The sequence below is a fragment of the Panthera onca genome, chromosome D2, assembly GCF_046562875.1.
Source record: "Panthera onca isolate mPanOnc1 chromosome D2, mPanOnc1 haplotype 2, whole genome shotgun sequence".
NCBI classification, from domain to species: domain Eukaryota; kingdom Metazoa; phylum Chordata; class Mammalia; order Carnivora; family Felidae; genus Panthera; species Panthera onca.
The window spans coordinates 18,195,498-18,218,480 of record NC_138349.1 but is presented as its reverse complement, the minus strand read 5'-3'; the positions used below and the strand labels follow the sequence as shown (position 1 = coordinate 18,218,480).

General features: G+C 38.5%; 1 protein-coding gene and 1 long non-coding RNA gene across 10 annotated transcripts in view; both read left to right on the top strand.

Annotated features, from left to right (window-relative positions):
• The window catches only part of VTI1A (vesicle transport through interaction with t-SNAREs 1A), a 348,742-nt gene that overhangs the window by 107,107 nt on the left and 218,652 nt on the right, over positions 1–22,983 (top strand). The window lies entirely within an intron of this gene.
• LOC145712492 (uncharacterized) lies at positions 9,491–12,043 on the top strand. Its single transcript, XR_014135338.1, has 2 exons — positions 9,491–10,331; positions 10,370–12,043. It is a non-coding gene; the product is annotated as an uncharacterized LOC145712492 (long non-coding RNA).

The window sequence follows — 22,983 nt, the reverse complement described above, 5'->3', positions numbered from 1 at the left end:
CTATAAAGCTTGCTTTATCCAGTGAGCCTTTCTCTCTTTAGAGACTCTCTCTTTAGATAACTGCATATAAACTTTAAGATGAAAATACACATGGTGTATTACACTCTCAGCTTGGCACATGTAAAGAGGAACTTCTGCTCCAGATCTTTATTGTGTAGTTGAAAAAGGATCTGGTCCTTTAATAACTTGATTTGTACCTCAACTCTTGGGTCTGGCCTTCACATAGCAATTACAAACAGGTAAGCACAAAGATATTGTTCTTAAATTATGTGGAAGGTCCTTGGTTTGAAAGAGACTTGGCCAAGGAACCTTGGAGAAGACAATATGTGTGTGTACATGACCATGTGTGTTCACCACCGCCCCCCCCCCCCTCTGGAACCACAGTTCATGTGTGTTTCTGGCCTTATGCTCTTCTTTTCCACCCGTTAGTCAAGACATGTTGAGTGGGTGTCTGATATGAGCAAGTTGGTGTCACAGGATACAGGATACCAGAGTGGTGGAGACAGATTATGGCTGGGTCACCATTTTGGCTTCATGCCAAGGAATTGAACATCTAATAATATTATACAGCAGAAATTATTAAAGGGATCCTGATGTGCATAGGATCCTGTCACCTTTTAATTTAAAAAAAAAAAGGCCACTCCCTTCAAGAAATAGTAACCTAAAAAAATTAATAATAATTCAGAAGTTACTTTTTCCTTCCCATTGGCAGCTTGGAAGAGATAGTTTATTGATTCAGTGTATATAAATACTTATCATAGGCTTATCATGTAACCATTACTTTAGGCAATTCATCCAGCTAAATGGAGTCTAATGCCATCATGAATGAAGACTGTGGAGGTTTATCAAGATGAAAATAGCCCATTAAGAACTGATCTGTACCAGTTTCGAGAAGCAGAGCCTGAGACCTGGCCCGTGAGGCTTTGGCTCGGAAAAGTTCACTCGGTGCTGGGCATAGACCAGCTCCACAGGCCCCAACTTTATTAGTGTGGAGATAAGCTGATTAGGTCTTGTCAATCAAAGGTGCCCATATCTCAATTGAGAGACACACACTCTCTCTCCATTTTTCTTTAAGCATTGAAGCAGGCAACAAAGAGAGAGATGTGTGGTATGCATCCCCACGGTTGTCGCCATGCAGGGTGCAAGGGTCCTGTGATGATGTGATGACTGTATTAAAGAGTACATCAATTTGTTTTAAAGTGTTTTGATTTTTTATGGTGGCATTAAGAGAGAGAACATTGTGGTTGCAGCTTTACTAGAAAGCAAAGAGTTCTAGAAGAAGAAAAAAAAAGTGTTTCTTTGAAGCCTACCAGGGCTTTGAATCTTGCTGTGCCAATGGGCGCTTAAGTGCTCCCGTAACTGGCATCCTCAGATCCACCATCAGCTTAGGAACTACCTTCCTCTCCAAATTATTCCTTTAGAGGAGCAGGAAAAAAATGTTAAATTGACCGACGTGATATTAATGTTTATCGACCACAAGTTTTATTTAGTTTTTTTAATGATTTAAGATTTTGCATGAGCAGGTAACATCTATTGGATATACCAATGTACCCCGATTCGTTTGTAAAGAGCGGAGATACTTCAAAATGCTCCCCAACTATGGATGGGCAGCGTTGCTTCACTTAATTGTTTTATACAGAATAATGACTGCCTTGCCTTATATATCTGGAAGATAAACTTGACTAATGAATATAGGCTGTCAAAATGGAATTCTGTAGGGCTTCAGCTTGAGACCTCATCATCTAGTCAGTGTTGAGAAAAAGGTAGAGCGATGGTGTAGGGGGAAAACCTGGCCTTTTGTTCTTCACATCTGAAGTTTGCTCACTGCAGGCCTCCTTCCCACTTCAAATGCAACAACAGAAAGGAGCCCTTCCTCTTCTCCCCCTCACCCTGCATGCACCAACCCCCCCCCCCCCCCCCCCGTGCCGCAATCCTGCATGGCCACGGTGGCACAGTGGATTATCTCTTTATCAACTATTCTTCCCTTCATTCCATCCGTTTTCCACTAACCAATCAGGCAGCCCTCTTAGGAAAGACTGGTGCTCATTTCAGTAAAATGTGAATTCAGTACACACAGATCCACACAGCCATTCTAGATGTTGCTTGTCACGGAACAGAGAGGCATCCACGCTCCCCAGACTTGGAGACCTCTACTGGGTGTCCTATGAGAAAAACAAAAATTTGAGTAGATGAAGACAGGACTAGTAATAGTGTCTGAAGTGGAAAAGGTATTCCATTTCACAGAATACTGATTAGCCAGAGTGGACACACTGTTACATAAGTGTGTGTGCCATGCATACGTGTGTGAATGTGCTCATGGGTACCTAGAAAAATGTGTCCGGCATTTAAGACATGTGAGATAGTAAAAACTACATTGTCACTGGTTCTCTACTGACCCAGACGGGGGTAATTGGCCATGATGAGCCTGTTCCAGAGAGTATGTGGTCTTGAAGTGCCTTCCTAATTGTTGGAAAGATTAGACATAGCTATGTTTTAATATACATAGATTTTCCATTCAGGATCCTTTGCCTTAAGACGTTTTATTACAGGGTTTATATTAATATCAATAGTCTTTATTTTTTTAATCTTTATTTTTGAGAGAGCGAGCGAGAGAGACAGAGAGACAGAGTGTGAGTGGGGGAGGGGCAGAGAGAGAGGGAGACACAGAATCCGAAGCAGGCTCCAGGCTCTGAGCTGTCAGCACAGAGCCCGACACGGGGCCCAAACCCACGAACTGCGAGATCATGACCTGAGCCGAAGTCGGACATCTAACTGACTGAGCCACCCAGGCACCCCTCAATAAAGTCTTTAGAATGCTCACTGATTTTTTTTATAATAGTTAACATGCAACTTTCCAGAAATACCTTTTTAAAAATATATATTGATACATTCACATGTCGGACACGGTGTCTCTCTATTCTGTATAAGCTCCTTCTCATTGCTTAGGTTTCTAGCTTAATGTTACTTTTTCAGAGAAGACTCTACTGACCACTCCATTGAAAGCAGCTTTGTCCTCATATCTTATCAGACCCTTCCCTCATAGCATTGATAGTAAATCAGGATAATCCATAACTCACTTTTTCTCATCTGCTCCAGAAGAATGTAAGCTTCCTGAGGGACATTTTTTTTTTTTTTTTTGAGTGACTGAAAGAATTGGGCAGCTGTATTTTTTTATTTCAAAGAAAAGTGCTTATTTCCAAAAATTCCCCTGTAACCTTTAGCATTGCAATAATCATAGCCTCTTCCCAGACCACTTTTAAGGAGATATACTGTGGCTTTGTGGCATCTTAGGAGTTGGCTGTATCTGTCACTCAATTGCGTTGAAATTCTTAATACTTTCAAGTAGTTCTCTCCAAAATACCATTTTGTGCATTAAAAAAAAAAAACATTTTACTCAGCAAAGTGATAATTAAGAAAAGTATACCCTATTTAAGTTAGTCTGCCACGCAGCTGGTATATACCCGTTAATAAGCATTTGGTGGTAAAGATTTTAAGCCAATAATGAATCTGGATTCCCTTTTTCATTGACTGCATACTTTAGTTGTTAACTTTGTTTTTCTCTACTATTTACCAGTTATACTTTCATAAGTTCACTTCGGTAATTGCTTTTAGGCTACGAAATTAATAGCAAAAATTCAGTTGCAGTATGATCACGTTGACTTACCATGAGTTCAAACGTATGTTTGTTTCACTGAAATCCTGAAACAAGGAGTATAGGAGGAAATGGTTGGACTAAGGGACATTTGCTAATAGTGGCTTTGTCATTATGGAAACCTGTTTTCCCCTTTATTATGTGATGAGCAGAACACATAACCATCTCTCGTTTAATGCTTATAAAGATAAACCCTGAAATTATTCAACATTAGGCTGTAAGCATCTTCAGTTCCTAGCAATGATTTTGGAGGATTACTTTTTTGTTGTTTGTTTGTAAATTTAGAAGCTGAGCTCAAAAGGGAGTAAGATATTTTAACATCATTCTCTGATCACTGAATACTAAAAAAAAGTCTGTTTGAAATAATACAGGGAATTATACACCAAAATAGATCATGCTGACAATCCGCATTTGACAAAGCATTTTCCAAAAAAATCCTTTAAAGAGAGAATTTAGGGATACCCTAGAAATATTTGGAAGAATATCACAAACTAAAGACTACTGTCCCTAATTTGCCCCTCAGAAGTATTTTCCATCAATTAGTAAATATGTTTTGAGTTGTTTTTATCATCATTTCACACACACCCCAAATTTAAACATCTATCATTGCACTCTATAGTGTACCAGAATTTACCAATGTCACTAGACATTCTTAGCCCCTGAGACACTACTTTCTTATTTCATAAAGGCAGAGGAGTATTCTGAGTGATTTGATGAATTTTTCTTCAGGAAAAAAAAAAAATTTGTAAATAAATAATATCAAATGCTTATTTTTCTGCTTCTCAAATGACCTTTAAGTACTTGTCATACAGAATAGTCCTGGTTTATCAGGAGTAAACAGACATAACTATTGGACACTGGAAATTTGAAGTATCATCATTAAACTACCAAAATTCAAAAGCAATGATGTTTTATGATTTAAAAAGAAATGTGGGTTGTTGTTGGTTTCTTTCCATATTCTTCCTTGGCACGTGAATATTTGTTCAAGGATTAGAGGGCCATGATCTTCTGTTTCTTTATGTTTACCTTGCAATTCTGCTAGACAAATGTTTATTTCTGAAGGTGGGTAAAATTGAGTATATTTAGGACAATAAAGCCAATATTACCTTAGTTTGATTTTCTTTTAAGATATTTTTCTTAAGTAACAAATACCAGGTAACTTTCAGAAATGGGAGGATTTAGAAGGCAGTTTTACCTTTTAGTGTGTGTGTGTGTGTGCATGTGCGCCCGCGTGCATATATATAACTATATAAAATAGATTTTCTTTTATAACAACATCTAAGTGTCTCTTGATTCAGCTAGTTTTATCATAGCAATCACATGTTGTAGGGAGCTCTTTTGTACCATTAATAATAACTAAAACACAATCGTCTTTTTAAGGGAGAGAAAGAGAAGAGGGAAAAGGTGGAATTTGAAAAGGGGCGGGGGGAGTCTGTTCCTATTCCTTCCCTGAGGCTGAACTGTTTATCACTCTATCCTCATTCGATAAAAGTGAATTTTATAATAAAATTTTCCCTAATCGGGCACTGTCAGTGGAGGTGTCTTATCGCTGAGAGGAAAATGACACCGATCCTATCGGAAAACAGAAACGATGTCACCATGTTCCCAATCACAGCTCTTCAGCCCCCATATCTACCTTCTCCACAAACACCAAGCAGTGCTTTTTTCATAAGAACATCAAAACCGAGCAAAGTCATTAAAATTGCACCCGCGTAGAGTTGCAGGGACCAGCCGCACTAGCGCAAAATGGGATGTGGGAAAACAGACTCTCTAAATGTGCTAATTCCATTGTCACGTGTTTACGGCTTAATTTTAATCAGTTAAAAAAGCCACACATTGCAATAAATTGGCATTATCTTCTGTGACACCAGAAGACACAGTTGGTTCAAGGATTTAGAGGGTCACTGGCAACAGTATATAGTATTACAGACAAAGTATTTTTACGCTTGAACTGCGGTAGCTAAGGTACAATCCCCAGTTAAGACTGCAAACAAAGACTATAACCCACATTGCACTAAGTTCAACTTGCAGACCACCTCCATCCTGGATGGACTTTGTATGCAAAACAAAGAATTTGGAGAATTTTTTAAAGACTAATTTATTCATCATATAAAAAAATTTTAAAGTAGCCGTTCAATGCTGTCGCCTTACTGCATACGTGGCCATAGACCAATAGTCTTTCTCTAGGCCCTCTCAGTAGACTTGTCTTCCAGTGCTGATGTTTCATTGACTGTGTTTACATTGACCGTTCGACTTGGGAGCCTAAACAAAGATACATTAACACGCTTGAGGAAATGCAAACAGAAAATAGTGTCATTGACAATTGTTGAAGGCCAACAATGAAAGACTATCTCTAATGGTCTTAATTTATTAACGTCAAATTAGCACCAAGATATTTTTACACAATTAAGTTCAGAAATCACTGAGGTAGAAACTGCTGGCAAATTTAATTTTAATTTGTTCCATGGGGTTATTCTTAGGGTATCCATATCTCTATTTCAAAGCAGAATAACCCCTTGGATGTGGATTGACTACCCTGAATGAGACTATCTGTGAATTGTTTTTGGACAAGTCATTTTTCGTGGCAAGGCGTTAAGACATCACTTTGGTTCTCAGCTTTGTACATTGTCAGTACATTTACAATATAGTTTTGAACATTAGATATCATAAAGTTTGTTTTACAACATCTACTGAAATGCTGAGAACTGTCAAACCTCTATTTTGTGAAATAACGGTGAATGGAAAAAAAATCCCAATTTCATCCTGAAACCAGTTTATTGTTTTTTTGTGTGTGTTTTAATTGACAAATCTGACCTTGAGGGAGAAAAAAAAAAATGCAGCCATAACTTTTACGGAATGAAAAGAGCTTTCAGAATTAAATAGTTTAGCAGTGACTGAAAACAGAATAAACATTTGAGTGGCTTTTGTTTTAATTTTGTTCAGCGCTTTGAGGATCTGTTTATACCAAAAGCAATAGAGAGAAAAGATGAAATAAGAGTGAACCAAATAGAAATCATTTTTCAGTGCATTGTGCTTGTCTTCACTGTGAGTTTAGTTTTCTATAGTCGATGTCAAATTGATCAGACCTCTGCTGTGTGATTGAAGTACACTTTTTTTTAAAACATCTCATATTGTGCAGTTAAATGGTTAAGTTGTAATGCCTCTAAAACAGTTCTTCTGATCACACTCACTTTGCCACAGAGGCTAAGTTATTACACTCTGACCATGTTTAAACAACTTGAATAAATTTACAGGGTCACTCTTTTTTTTTTTTTTTTTAATTGGGAAGAGGAATAAGTGCAAATTTTGAACCCAGTTCTTCTCTTTGCAAGAATTCACAGCCTGCTCTGCACAAAGGGAGAATAGTTGGGGGCATATGGAAAGGACTTCCCTAGATGATGGCTCTTAGCCTTTTAAAGGAGACGCTCGCAAAAAATAACAGGAACGTTAATTGTGGAAAATGTGATGCTGGCTTTTGTCATATGTCTAAAAACAATTTCATTGACTTTGCTCAGACTTTAGTAGTATCTATAGGTCTTTGCCAAATTTTTTATTTCTTTTCTTGCTTTTCTTTTTTGAGGAGATGAGCTAGTTTAAATTTTCATGTATACACATACATATCTTTTCCCCTCATTGTATGTTAATGTTAAAAATGTTGTCAGAGATGATTGTTATGTGCTGCCGTAAAGAGAAACAGCTCCCCCTCTATGTTTGACTGGAGACCCATAGGATGTGTTGACTGAAGGAGATTTATGGAAGGTAACGTGTTTATCAAGTTCATACACGAGGTAGCAGAACAGGTTTTATTCAGCCTTCCTATACCACAAAATTAATTAGCTTAATACAGTTGCTAAGTTGAAATGTTTCTGATTTAAAATTCATAATGTATATATTTAGTGTTTGGGGGAGAAGACTGTTTTAAAAAGATTACAAATCACAGTGTCATAGTTAACCTGACAGAAAACAACCATGGAAATATTAACTCAGCCACGTAACACTGTGCTTCTTTAGACTGTTGGCAGTGGAGGAAATAGAAAGTTTTAACATTTATTTGGAGGCTGTGTAAAATGAGTTAAAAACTATAATGCTTCATGTTTAATGAAAAGGACTTTATTTATGTTTTATTTGTCTTTCTCCTCGATTTACTTCAGTTTCACAAATAGCTGTGAAGTAGTTATGCAATAGAAACTGAATTCTTTCATGTGTAGCTATCATTTTTAAAAACTATGTTGTCTTTGTAAACCCTGCTTAAAACTTACACAACTGACTGTAGTTGGGGCATCAGTTAACGTTGTGTTCTACTTTTCTACACATAGGCGGCGCCATTGAGCCACTAGTTAAAGGAATATTTCCTGTGCTGCCTGCAGTACAGAGAAATGGAAATGTGGAGTAAACGGGAGTGAAAAGGACTGGTTTTCCGCTTTTTAAAAATGTGTTACCAAAATTAACACAGGGGAAAAAAAAGCCTATCTTGATATACCCAGCTAACATTTTTCGATCTTTTAAGATATTTCCTAATAATTTTAAATTTAATGTTTTTTTAAAACACTTATTCTTTCAAGTGTTAATTATTTATTTCTTCCCACAGACATTAGAAAATGTATAAGGAAAACATAAATCTACAAGAACTACAATGCTTCATTTAAGCATGTGATGTCATTTTAATATTTTTATGTGACTGAAGATTATTTAAAATTTATTGTAATTTAAAAGATATGCTATTTAAAATAACTGTGAAGTGTCAAATATAATTAACATAAATGAGTGCTTAGAAATTTTACATTAACATCTAACTATTTAACCTCCATCTCTGCATGAGAAATTTGTGTAGTCAACGTGAATATTGTTTCTTCTCTGATGGAATATAAGAAACTGTTCAATAAATCTAAATTAAGAACTAGTTTGTTATTGTGAATACACATTGAATTTCCATTAATATTGAGACTGATGGACATATAAAAACTGTAGTAATGTCTCTATTACATTTTTACCCTTTGGTTTAGGAATTCTCTAAAATAGTAGATTTAAAATAATTTTTACAACTATATTACACATCAACCTAAATATTTCTTAACTTTTATATGTTGGAAAATAAGTTTTAAGTGTAATCAAGTGCTTTTGTTAAATATATGAGAAAACTAAACTTTACGTGCAGCGTAAAACACCATTCTTTGGTCTTTGCATTTTGTAGATCAACACGTTCTGGAAGCAGAGTGCTCTGGGACCATTTCTTTGCATAAATACATCGTGTTTAAATCGTTGTTTTCATATTTAGTAGTCAGACTTCTTGAGAAAACTGAGATATTACTCTTTGCTAATAGCAGAGAAGTTTGTGATTGAAAATTTAAGCGGTGATATTTACAGTTAACCCGTGGTACAAGTTCTGAAAGTGTTAGTGTTGTTGCCAGATGTGGCTCTTGCTCGGATCCCCAGCATTCAAGGCCCCACACGCTCTTGCTCATAAATGCCTCCTCGTGAACACTCCATGGCTCCATACGCAAATCTTCAGGGAAGAGTTTATAGAAAGTGTGTTCTTCAACCGGTTCTGTGTTGGGGAGGTCTTCCCAATGTTTATTTATACTCAAGCTAACCTACAGCCAATCTGGACATAATACCTAAGTTTATCATAAGAAAAAAGGAATCTTAACTAACAGCTAGTAAAAATCTATTCTATGTAGTACAATATATATTTTGTAAGACATCATTTTTATAGCTTATAATGTAATTTACTTTATAAAATGTAGCTTGTTAGGGGTATAATTTTTATAATTTTATGAATTCATAAATGAATGAATTCCGGGCACACAGTTCTATTTTTCATTACCAAGAATTGTATGATGTGAAAATTTATTATCGCTTCCATTTTAGCATCGTAATGCTATTAAGAAATATAAGGCTGTGATATCAAATAAACGTATTAGGGTTAACAGAGTGATTTGAAATTTACAGCACTAGACTAACACGTATTTTATATCCTAGCGTATTTTATGTAATCAAATTTTTTTCTGAGAGTGCATAATGGCATCAAAGCATCAGCAGTATAATTGGGGGAAATGATTCTGCTTGTAACTTAAAGTTTGCATTGGGAATCTGCCAAGTTGGATAACTGATATTGTTAGGCTGTTACTTGTAGAGTATCTCTGTGGTATGATTTGAGACAGTTTAGGGCTGTATTGGTAACCTGTCCAAAGCTGAGAATAGCAGTTATTCCAAAAGGTATGGTAGAACATAGCTTTCTGTTAATGACATGTCTTTCTGTTAATAAACCTTAGATTATATGGGTCTTTCTGGAAAGAAGAACTATTTGGATTGAAATGGAGTAGTCAGAATTAACACTTAAATAGGGCACACATCTATGTAGTACACAGGACTAGATTGGCCTTTGTTTGTATGTTACTCCATTTGAAAACGACTAGGTGGATTTTCCCTGTTTGGTGGTTATATTTGTGATCATCACTTAAAGTGATCTCACTTAAAGTAAGACTACGTAATGTACCCAAAATTCATTATGGGTGCCAAGGTGATAACTTCATAGCTGTTTCAGAGTAGCTCAAACCTAGATATCAAGAGAAATATGCTATACCTATTAGGATACTGTGGACAGAGTGGGGGGAAAGTGCGTGGTTTGAAATATAAGCACCAAATTACAAATCCCAGAAGGCATTACACACACCAAGATGTGATGGAGCTGCTTTTCATATCAGCAGCTCAATGTAGCCACACTCCAGGTGTGGAGCCAAGAGAATTGTTTACCAAATGATGGCAAATGATTCTCCTTTGAAAGGTTGGACAGTTCCAAATAAGATTCCCGGTCTTATCCTATAGCAACCACCCAGCAGCTAAAAATTGCCACCTACAATTATGTCCTCTCCTTGAAATTCATTTAAATGGTCATATTTTACTTAATTGTATTGTTTATTCAATTTGGGGATTATCAAGGCTCCTCCTGCTTCCTAGAACTCTCTTTTGACCACCTCTCTGCTTTTGTGCTTTTCTGCCAAGGAGCAGGCCCATTCAAGAGGTGAAACTCAAATAGGTTAATTATATGCTTTCTAGAAACCCTAGTAATAATTTTGTTGAGTGCCAAGCGTACACTTCATTGGATCTTCACAATTATCTCAGAAGGTGGGTGCTATTATTCCCATGTTACAAATAAGAAAACTGAGGTTCAGAGAAGTACCCAATCCAAATGAAGGCCCACCTGAAGTCATATCCATTCCTTTTTTTCATTAGCACATGCTAAAGATAAAGTGTTTAATTATCCCGATTGACTTCTAGTGTAGAAAACAGAATTGAAAGGCAAGGTGGAACATCTCCTGAATTAATACTTTGAAGGCAGAGGTTGGCATTTTGCCCTCTCCCTAAGCCAACCCTCATAGCAGCGTTATCTATAATGCTGCTGGCAGATATCTGTACATTCATGAGCATGAAAACTGACTAGCAAAGAGGGTATCCAGGGAACACTTTGGAAGGTGGTGATGTGATGTTGCTATGAGCATGCCTCGGAAAGTGGGTGAAAACCTGTATCCGTACCACTTGGGTGCTTACTAACAGTGCAGCTTCTTGTGCCCCAGTGCTAATAGACCAGAACCAGATCTCTGGGAGTGTGGCCTAGACATCTTCACTTCTAAGAAGTAACTCCAGGTGCTTCTGAAGCATACTAACTTCCGACTGTTATTGCTTTCATGTATGAAGCATGTGTGAACCTTGGAGGACCTATGCTTTGAAATCCCACGTGCCTGTCTGCAAAGTCTATTTTTCTCTAGAGAATTGTCTTTTCTGTGCAAAGTGTCCATTTGGTACCACCAATGCCCTGCATTTTGGTGCTCAAACACACAAAGACATAATTAAAGGGATTTCTTCCTTTAAGGCCTACTGCATGGTATCTCATACAATTATATGGCTTGTTTACTTTTTGGTCCTTTTTTTAAATATGAAGTGAATGTTGCCCTGAACCGCATCACTTTATTTATTTATTTATTTACTTACTTACTTATTTTTAATGTATGTTTTTGAGAGAGAGAGAGACAGAGACAGATTGGGAGAGGGGCAGAGAGAGAGGGAGACACAGAATCCAAAGCAGGCTCCAGGCTCTGAGCTGTCAGCACAGAGCCCACCCCAATGTGGGGCTCAAACTCATGAACTGCAAGATCATGACCTGAGTGAAAGTCGGATGCTTAACCGACTGAGCCACCCAGGCGTCCCTGAACAGCATCATTTTAAAATATAAGATTATCTTTTGTGAAAAATGAAATCAGGGCATACATCTGGAAATCCAACAAACTCTTACTGAGTACACAATGTTTTTTTTAAGTTTGGAAACTGATAGCTGCCTGAAGATTGCATATTTAAAGTCAGTTTTCCTGTTTCCTTCATTTTAACCCTGTGGCAACCTAGGGAAGGAAGGAAGGAAGGAAGGAAGGAAGGAAGGAAGGAAGGAAGGAAGGAAAAAAGAAAAGAAAAGAAAAAGAGAAAGGAAGGAAGGAAGGAAGAAGAAGAGAGGAGAGGAAAAGAAAAAAGAGAAAAGAAAGCCTAACATTGGCATTCCATTGGTAAAGATTGTGCCTGGAATTTTTAATCTTTTGAATATTGGAAATTGTAATGTTCAATTGATAAATTAGTACACGATATATTCAGATTAAAAGTTCAGTGAATATTGGCGCGTATTTTGAGACATAAACAAAAAGGCAGCACCTTTAAATTAAGGGAAAAAAGTATTTCAATAAAGTTTAAATCTGGAAGTGAAGTGTTGTTCATGTAACATCCTTAGTATCTTAATGCCACAGTGCTTCCCTGAGCAGGCTCAAATGCCAGCTGAATTTTCAGATTCATTTTCTCACCAATTTCTGGTGTCAGTATAGGAAGTCAGCACATTTTATCTCATTGAAGTTATTGTCTATCGTAGAATTTTTCCACATCCCTCCTTCCTAGTTTTTGCTGAAAGAGCTGAAGTTAAGACAGTTAACAAATAACAGGCTAATAATAACAGCAGTAGTAAACATTAATTGAGCAGTTACTGTGTGCCAGGCACCGCATTAAAGAGTTTATGTAGATTATTTCATTTGCCTCTGAAACATTTGCCTTTGAGTATTATTAGTATCTTCGTGGTACAGATGAGAAAACCAGCAACCAATGCTGCTAATATTTATCAAGCGTGTTCTCTGTGCTGGGTACTATACTGTGCTATACTATACTATAGTATGTATACTATACTATAGTGTGCTATACTATACTATAGTATATATACTATACTATACTATGTTATCTTAATCTTCAAAGCTTTCCACTTGTGGTATTTGGGTATTTATCTTCATTTCACACATGAGGAAATTGAAGTGGAGAGACCAAGTGGCTTATTTAAAATGACAAGTAACTTGTAGATATTAGAGATTCCAGGCCTCTTGATTCCCCATTCTACTTTATGGTTGTCCTAAGCTGCATTTAAAATATCTTCCTATCTTGTTTATTCTCTCTCTGTTTATACTCCAAAGAAAAGACTAGTAAATATCCCACGTATCCAGTGGTCCATCTTAAGGAAACAGTTCTTTTCTAGGGGACAACACGGACATGGAAAGATATCTTAGGATGCCTTAAAAAAAAATTTAAAAAACCCACAACAAAAACATCCATTACACGGTGGTTGTTGAGAGCATGTGCTTGAATTAGACCTCAGGTTGTGTCCTGCCCTACCACTTTCCTAGCAGTATGACTTTGGGAAAACTGATCTCTCTACCCCTGAGTTTCAAACATCAGTCAAATGAAGTTAATGGTAGTATTTTTGTGTACTTAGTAAGCTCTCAGTGAATAGTATTAGTGGTGGTGGGCATTGTTGATGTTATTCCTACAGTTAAGTCCTTGAAAATGTTTGTTTTTACGGTTCTTTAGTTATTTGCTAATTTTTTTTCCTCAGCCCTCCACAGAAGGGTTAAATTAAAGGAAGGAGGATAGACACCATAGAACAAGAGAATTCCCATCAAATAAAGCGTCGTAAAACTGTTTTTTAAACAATCAAATAATGGCTGCTTATAATAATAACTTTAAGTCAATTAAAAATGGCAGTGTTCTCTATCCTTTGTTTAAGGAGACGAAGAAGTGTATGCTAATGGTGTATTTTAGAAGATTCTCATTACTTAAATAAATGTTGCTTGAAGTTAAATCCGTTCTAATCGTCTGGAAAGCTCTCTTTCCTGAAACACCTCGTTTTACCACGATACCAGATAAATACGCTGGTACCCAACCCCTGTCGTGCTTTAAGTTTATTAGGGGTGACAGACACCAAGGCTGTGAGGTTCACACGTGTAATATAGTGAATTGTGCTTACCGTGACTGAACGTGAGGGAGCACGCCCCCACCTAAACACATGTGGTGTTTAAAAACATCGTGCTGGCCAAACAGATGTGATTGGAGCCAGTACCCAGCCCAGAGTGGCTGCCTTGGAGTGAACTGTGTCGTGTCCCTTAATGCTCGCTGGCTGTGTGCATGTTCACCTGGTGCACTATCTGCCCCATTACCTGAAATACTCTAAGCACCTTTTGGAAGTGAAGACGAAGGCTTAGACCTCTTTATCACCCCCTTTTTCCTGCCCAGGGCCCTGTCCTCCGTGGTTTTACAGCTCTTGCTGATGGCAGAGGGTGCAGTTGTTGGGAGAATCCATATTCGTGAAATCCACCGGACAATATCCATGAAATTGTTTCCTTCTTAGACATAAAAGGATAGTATCTTTGCATGTTTGGTGAAAATACTCAACGCCAGGAAGTGAAGAGGTAATAATATATCACAGAGGAGATTTACTTAGCTGCTATCTGTCCTACTTACCCAAGAGGCAATGTGGTGTAAGTGGAAAAACCATGAAATCAAAGAGACTCAAATTTTAACTCCAGCTTCGTGTACTGTCTGTGTGCCTTTAGGAAAATCATTCGTTTTCCAATTCCTCTTACTTCTCCTGGAGATCCCCATACTTTCTAGCAAGGGGTAATGCATTTAAAATTCATGGTAATAGACGTATAGCCAAGCTCTGGTTGGGAGAGGGCCCTTCAGAACAAAAATTGCCTAAAGAATTGAGGCAGTCTTATTCCAATAAACAATAAAACTCCTTCCCTTTTCTTTTTTCTCTTTTTTAAACATGGAATCGAACTAAGGCCAGACTCTACCTTAACTTTGGCTTTGTGCTTTAATAGTGTTCCCCAGAAGCTTCAGGGTACGATAAAATAAATTGTTAAAGCGTTAGGTTCTTTTTCTGAACGTAACCTTTTATCCTCATAGATCTCTGTGGTTTCCTAGTACATACTATAGTTTTAATTCCATTTTATCTTAGTTGCTTATGTTACAATACTTTAAATCCTTGCATATTCTAAACCATCGTTTCCCAGAAATTTGAGTTCAGAAAATCAAATCAAAGACATCAAGTGACAAGTACTGTATTAGTCACTAGGAAGGGCATAAATCAAATAGGCAGGACAACGAAATCAGTGAGTAGAATGTAGAGGGATGTACTGGGTCAGGGAAGCCTTCCATGTCCTGGTTTAATTATGGAAGTTTCCAGATATACAAAGGAAAATGCTAGATGCATTGGACTTGGCTGGTACTACCAGACTCTGTGGCTGAACTGTTTGAATGGTGGGCCCCACTCATAAACCCCAATATCTGCATTCTCTCCTTGAAATGATTTAGCTCACCATTTCATTTTAACAGATAAAGTAATTGAGTAATGTGTGAAGTGACTTGGCCATGTTTACACAGCCAGTTAGTGGCCAAGAAAGCTCTAGATTCCAGGTCATCGTTGTACATTGCTTCACTCACATGCAATTTCCATGACCGCGGGGACCTTGTATGGTTTGCTCACTACTGTGTCTCTCTTTGTTGCTAATAGTAGGCACTAAATAAATATCTGTGGAATGAATGATTGATTTCCCTCTTGAGATTTCACAGCCTAAAACTCTTTTTGCTTTCCCTCACCTAACGATGTCTTTCCCCTGACACTGCAAACTGATGAAAGTTGGTAGTGTTCCTGCAGCTCATTTTCAGTGTCTGATTTACGGATACACAGATCTAATTTATGGGTCTTTTCATTATAGTCTTTGTAGATGTTTTTATAAACGTACAAATCAACATATTCTTCATGTGTATTTAAATATCACCGATATTCATCCTCTCTTTGCAAGAGTGGGTTTTGATAACAGCCAGAGGTGGAGCGGTTTTCTTCTTTCCTCGGTAAACGTTTGTTCACGTCCATCATGTTTTCAAGAATGTTTGGTTCATCTCCGTCCCCGTCGTGTGTGCCCTCCAGAGAATCGTGCTGGCTTTATTTTATAGTTCAGTCGAATTAATATCACCTTCATTTAAATTAGAAATTTTTTAAAGTAATTACAGAACTAAATTATCTTTTACTTTATGAAATTAATTAATGTTTAATATATGACTTGAAGGATGGCACTCTGTTTTTCTTGTTATTTACAATGATACAGTCATAAAATTATTTCATTGCCTTATTTACTAGGCAGCACTGGAGCCATTTGAGTCATTTTGCCTAATGGACTTCATATTTTTAAGCATTTAAATTGTTCTGTTAAATTAATGCTATTACATTATTTTAGATGATGTCTTCTTAAAGTGAATCATTTACAGTTATCTGTTTATTGTATAGAAAAACATAAAGCTCTCAGGGTTTTCTTAATGATTTTTCTCTGTTCATTCGATGTTTATCTTTTGCCCATTTCTATCCCGCCTCTTCTAAAAAGGGCCCAAACTATCTACTTCTATATTTCAGTGGCTCTTTCCAACATACGTTCTACATACATGCTATTTTAGCGTGTATTTAGTTATCAGATCATTTCTGAGTACCTAATAGGCACTAGGTACTGTGCTAATGTGCAGGTAACACCCATATTTAATAGTCTCAGAACTGTGCCATTCGCAAAATACAAACTCCGGAATCTGCAGAAAATAAAACATGTTTCAAGGTGGAATGTATGCCATTAACGGTAAAGGAAACCTGGGAGGAGGAATAGGTTGTGGGGAAAAGCTACTGAGTTGAAGGTATCAGCAAGGTGCCCAGGTAATATCACTGAGCTGGCAATTGCAATGTGAGAATTAAAGCTTAAAAATGAAGTTAGAGTTGGATGTGTGAACATAAATCATCCATGGAGTAATGATCATTAAAGCCTCTGTATTCTAAACCTTAGCCATTTGAGTCCTACTTGTAAGTTTTTTGCCATGTTTGAACAATACTGATACTCTTATTTAATATTTTAAATTTTTTTTAACGTTTTATTAATTTTTGAGACAGAGAGAAACAGAGCATGAACGGGGGAGGGTCAGAGAGAGAGGGAGACACAGAATCTGAAACAGGCTCCAGGCTCTGAGCAGTCAGCACAGAGCCCGACGCGGGGCTCGAACTCACATACCGCGAGATCGTGACCTGAGCCGAAGTCGGATGCTTAACCGACTGAGCCACCCAGGCGCCCCAATATTTTAAAATATACTATAAACTAAGTCACTCTTTTCAAGCATTGCCCCATTGTAGACGATATCTGTGAATTCTTGGGTTTGTTGTGATAGTCTTTTAGGATAAATAACAAATACATAATGACCATATTTCATGATTGTAAGATGCACATCTTTTCACGAGTTACTGTTTCTGAAATTAGGGTGTTTTACAGTTGATGGCATCTTACCAACTATAGTGGTGATGTATTTGTCATTGCCAACACAGGAGCCATCTTGGTTGTTAGTCCCCATGGCATGAGTAAAACCCCACAACCTCTCAACATTTCAGTCAACAGACCACTGAAAAGTCTTTAGAGAAAAGAACATAAGTTTTAATTGTTGTCTAAAAACCTTACCTTCCAGTAGAATCAAAAAAACACCAACACGGAAACTTGCAGAATGGGTATTGGCAACACAGAAGAGAATCCTAGAGAGAGTAGTTGAAGCCATTTAAGAAATGTTGCATCCTTGATGCCCTTGATGGCTGGGAGGATATTGATGCCTCTGAGTTGAAAAGTGGTTCACAAGAGTTGGACAATGTGAGAAAACTTTAGGAAAACTGTAACCTATTTGTTTTGCTTATATTTCCCTCTTTGAATGCACAAGAATGATGTATAAGACAATCTCTATGAGTGAGTAATCTAACAGAGCTCTTTGAATACGTATAAAACAAAAATATTAAGAGATAAGAGAGCCATGTGTCATAATTAAATTGGCAGCCATTTTCTAAGTAGTATATAAAAAATGGTGCTTCTTACAATGGATGCTGTCCAAGATCAGGTTAAACAAAGTATCCAAATAAAAAAAACGTCAGTTCATGTGCTATTGAAAGTCATCTCATACATACTACTTTATGGAATCACATTTAAGCCAGAGGAATAAATAAGATCACCAAGAGAATATTTATACAGAAGAAAAGAGCCTTAGAACCCTGAGGAAAGTCTGCATTTTATGGGACAAAGAGGAGTCAAAGAAAGTAACCGAAGAGGATTAGTGGATGACTGTGGGCGGTGCAGTGTCATGGAAGCCAAAGAAGGAAGGATTTTTCAAGAAAGAGAAGTAACTTAGAACAATCAAATAGTTCAGAAGACCTGGAGAGTATTCAAACAGACAAGAAATGGCAGTTTTCAGGATTAAGAGAGCTTGAGTAGTGGGGAGGGTTAATCCTAGACTTTGCTGTTTAAGGAAAAGTGAATAGAGAACTAAAAAGGTGATTCTTCATAAGGATCAGAATTAATTTCTTTTTCCTTAAGTTCAGGTTAGAGGGCCCTGAACATGTTTTAGCAGAGAGCTAGTGATGTCATCATGAAGGAGAATAGTTGATCATTCTAAGGCCCAGAAGATGTGCAGAGAGATGGAACCAACACCATAAGTTGAAGATGTAACCTTAGAAAGGAGAAACACTTCCTCAGAAGCAGAGGTGAGGGAAGAGGAAGGCTAGAATGGATTTTGAATGGTGTTGAGTTAGAAATGAAAGAACTTTGGAAGGATCACCATGATTCCAAACAGGGAGCCGAGTTACTCCCTAAAGGTGAAAGACAGGGTCCAGGGCTTAGGAAGAGTGTGGAAAAGGCTCAAAACAGTTGCCATAGGAAATGTCAAGGAGACTCAACATGAGCAGGGTCAGAAATGGCTGAACTAGGCAGGAGCCCAGCTGAGTTTCGGGAGCATGAGTTCACTAGTATGATTTCATAGGCCTCCCCAGGATTGCCTGGCAGACCAGGAGTAGGAGCCAAGAAAGCAAACAGTGGAAAGTCAATGCCTGTTGAGAACTGGCAGAGTAGGAATGACAGGAGAACAAAGGAGAGTGATTGTAGGGTAGTAGTGAGTGCAAAGTTGAAATGGTGAACTGTGGGAGGTAGGCCAGATGGGGAGGCAATAGGAGGCCAAATCATGATGACGGACAGGAAGAAGAGGGGGGCCTTGGGTGATTGACACTCACAGTGTGCAGAGAACCAAGAGGAAAGGGAAGGAATGTGGGAATCCAGTTGACTGAGTGGAGATTTTGAGAATTGCTAGAGATTTTAAAAATAGAAGACTTGGGAATAACTGTGTCCCAGAATTAGGTATATATATGTCTTTCCAGAAGGCAGTGTGTAGCCTGGTGATTAATAGCAATAGATTTGGATTTAAATGCAAGCCTGACTAGCATTTATACAGTGTGACCACTCTGGACATAAGTTTGCCCTCCCCACATCCACTCTGCTTTGTTCCTTGGATGACCAACTCTTTATAGACCACACCAATGGGCTTTCTTGCCTTCTGGGTTCCAGTTAGGTTCACCCAGCAGGGAGCCCTGACAGAACATAGAATACAGGGAGAGAGTAAGGTTGGGGTACAGGTTATCGTGGCTCTCTTCCTGTGGGATTGTAGTGGGCTGGCTGCATCATTCTTTCTTTGAGAACATCGGTAACCACTTTCTCCCCTCCCATCTTCAAGCCTAGGGATGGTAACCTGCCCACTGTTACTTGCCCCAGGCTAATGTGCCGGGACTTGTGGTTTCCCACACTTTTAAATAGTCTCTTTATTATAGTCTACTTAAATTACCCAATTTGATTATGTGATCTGTTTTCTATTGGTACTCCGATAAAAATTACCTTGGGCAAATTACTTAGGCTCTCAGCCTCACTTTTCCCATTTGTAAGATTGAGATAATAATAGTACCTACTTCATAGCTTGGGTAGAAGGATTAGATGTGATCATGTAAAATCCTTGCATAATGCAGGGCCTTTAGTAAGCTCTTAATAAATGATGATGATGTGATGGTGATGATGATGTAGTATAAAGTCTGGAATTTCCATTCATCCATTTATAGATTTATAGAGATCTATGGATCAGGGACTGAATGTTTATATTAGCAAGTAGCATTTCCTTTTTTTTTTTTTTTTTTGAATGTTTGAGAGTGCAAGTGGGGGAGAGGCAGAGACGGAGACACAGAATCTGAAGCAGGCTCCAGGCTCTGAACTGTCAGCGCAGAGCCCAACGCAGGGTCCGAACCCACAAACAGCGAGATCATGACCTGAGCCAAGGCCAGACACAACCGACTGAGCCACCCAGGTGCCCTGCGAGTAGTATTTCCTAATTCGTCCTCGTAGGTGGCAGAATTGAAGGGACAAATTGAAGAAGGAGAAACTCTAGCCACCTTTATAATCTCTTTAAAAAAAAAACAAATCCTGTACAATCTCTATCAGACCCTCCTGCCAGAGTCACTTGAGATTGATAATTTATGGAAAGAAGAAACCAAATATACAAAGTACTCTACACTACAGTCGGAATCTCTTACATGCAATGGAAGTAAAACTAGCGTATTTCATATGCAAATGCAGCTTCAGGACAACCTCCCTGACCCATATCCTTGGCAAACTCTTTCCAAGAGTGGCCACCCAGTGTAGAAATGGTAGAGACAATGCTGGTCCTCTTGACTGGAGCCTTCTCTGGTTCTCCTGATAACGTGGCTAACTGGGAAGCCTTTGAAGGCATGGCTGTGCCTTGGAAGTGGCACAAAAGTAGTGGTTTTTAAAATTTTTTGGTTCAAAAACAACTGGTGGAGGAGGAGCTCAGAAACTCTTACTTTCTTTCACTTGTTAGGACTTAACAAAACAATACTTAGACTTGGCTAAGTGTTCTGAATTATTAACCCATAATAATAATGCCATCATACACTTGCTTAGTGTCTTTTAACTTGAAAGTGTTCTTAGTCACTTTTCAAAAGTGTAGACCTTGTCATGTTATGAACATGAATCCTCTGCAAGGCCAGCCACCAGGAGACCACCATCATGGACCAGACTTTGAGGGAGACCAGTGAGTGTATCTTATCTGTTGCAGCCTCTAGGCAAGTAAGGCCCTTTAAACCTTCATCAAGAGCCCACTCAAGTTTGCCACTGACCGTGATGCTTAGGAAGAAGGCATTTCTGCTAATACACTTATTCCCATGTGTTCACATGTATTCTCTGGAGTTCTGTAAACTTCACAAATCGCTTCATTGGTTTCATGCTTCATGTCCTGGGTGCGTGTGGGTAGGCATAGCGTAGAGATTCAGGAGGAGAGGGGGGATGGTAAAAGGGTAAGCAGTGATCTTGAGCAGAGTTCCCAAGGCTCAACTCCTGGTTTTGTGATCCTCTTGTGTTTCTTGGCCCTGGTGCTGATGTTAACAACAGGCTCTACTCAACCCAGACGCCATATGTAGTTTTAAGCCTGGGATAACAACTTGAGTTTGGCAGTGTCTTGTTTTTTGCTCCCTCGGTTCTCTAAGTTGGATTTTCGAAACCTCTCAAATCTGGAGGCCATTTCTCCATTGGATATATTTATGTGTCTGTCCGCTTTATCAGGAATGTGGTTGCATTCAGGTCTGTTGTCCTAAGCGCCTTTGTTTGTAGCCGCATTCCATGCAGTTCGGTCTTTCAGCCTCCTGTATTTACTACTATTCAGATGCCTTGCGGTATTCACACACAGATTATGTAAAATAAAAAAATACATTATTAAGGCAGTGGATGCTGTGAATGGATTATTACAATTTGCCTATCATGGTAATGGCACCTGTTAGAGGTGTGATACAAAAGGCAGTGACAGGCAGTGTAATTTAGTAATTGTGGCCATTGTACTGTGTGGCTGGTCAGTTCACCAGGCAAGTACAAAGGAAGCAGTGTTATAGTGGAGCAGGGGTGGGTACGCTTAATAGAGAGAGCTAGTTGTGTACTGAAAGAGACTTTTGGTGGAGGGCTAACTCCCAGGGGGCAACTTCGAATGAGTTGAAAAGAATGAACAAAAGTACAAAAATGGTACAGGTTTTCCTGTTTCAGCTCTTAAAGTGACAGACGGGCTATGTGGGTGCACATTGCCAGCACTTTCTCCTACTGCCAAAAGAGCTTCTTTTCAAAATACTCAGTCAAAGTTGCCTTGTCATGCGGCAGTCACATATAATGTACTCTTTTCTTCCCCTATATGTAAACACATACTGTGTCAAAGTTCAGATCTGACTGGCATAGGGGACAAATGCACTAAAGTCTGAGAAAACCGCTTGTTTACAGTCTATAGCAGTATCTAATTTTTTTTTCAATGTTTAATTCATTTTTTGAGAGACAGAGCAAAAGCTGGAGAGGGGCAGAGACAGAGGGAGACACAGAATCTGAAGCAGGCTCCAGGCTCTAAGCTGTCAGCACAGAGCCCGACATGGAGCTCAAACTCATGAACTGTGAGATCATGACCTGAGCTGAAGTTGGGCCCCTTAACTGACTGAGCCACCCAGGTACCCCCTGCAACAGTATCTAAAGAGCGCATAACCATGGATTCAGAAAGAATGTCTACTCATATGTCCTTTTCCTCTTAATTTTTCTGTTCTCCTTAGTATTATTGAATATCATGGATGGTTTTGCTTTGCTACTGGTCTGAAAATTCTGGCATCATAACAGTCTGTGTAATTAAGGCTGAACTTTGGCATCAGAATAGGTAACAGAAATTAACAGTAAGAATTTAGGAAGCATATTTTCAGCTTACCTCAAGAACTTGTGATGTCATGCTGTTTCTCAGGGCACTGCTGAGAAATACTAGAGAAGGGAATGAGTGAAAGCATGACAAAAAAGGATCCAATGCGCCCAGAGGACTTTAGCATCCCCAAATAACGTGTCCTGGGTTTCCTTCCCAGAAGGATGTCAGATTGCCTGCATTGATGCATGATCCACTTACGACGTCAGGCGTATCATACCTGTGGTGTCAGGGATAATACAGGATGAGTCGCTGGAAGCAGGAATTTCCTCCACCTGTCTCTTGCTTGCTTTGCTGTCCCAGTTCAAGTAAAGACTGACCACAAACTGTGCTCTTCCCAGATTGGATATTGATTTCTTCTTATG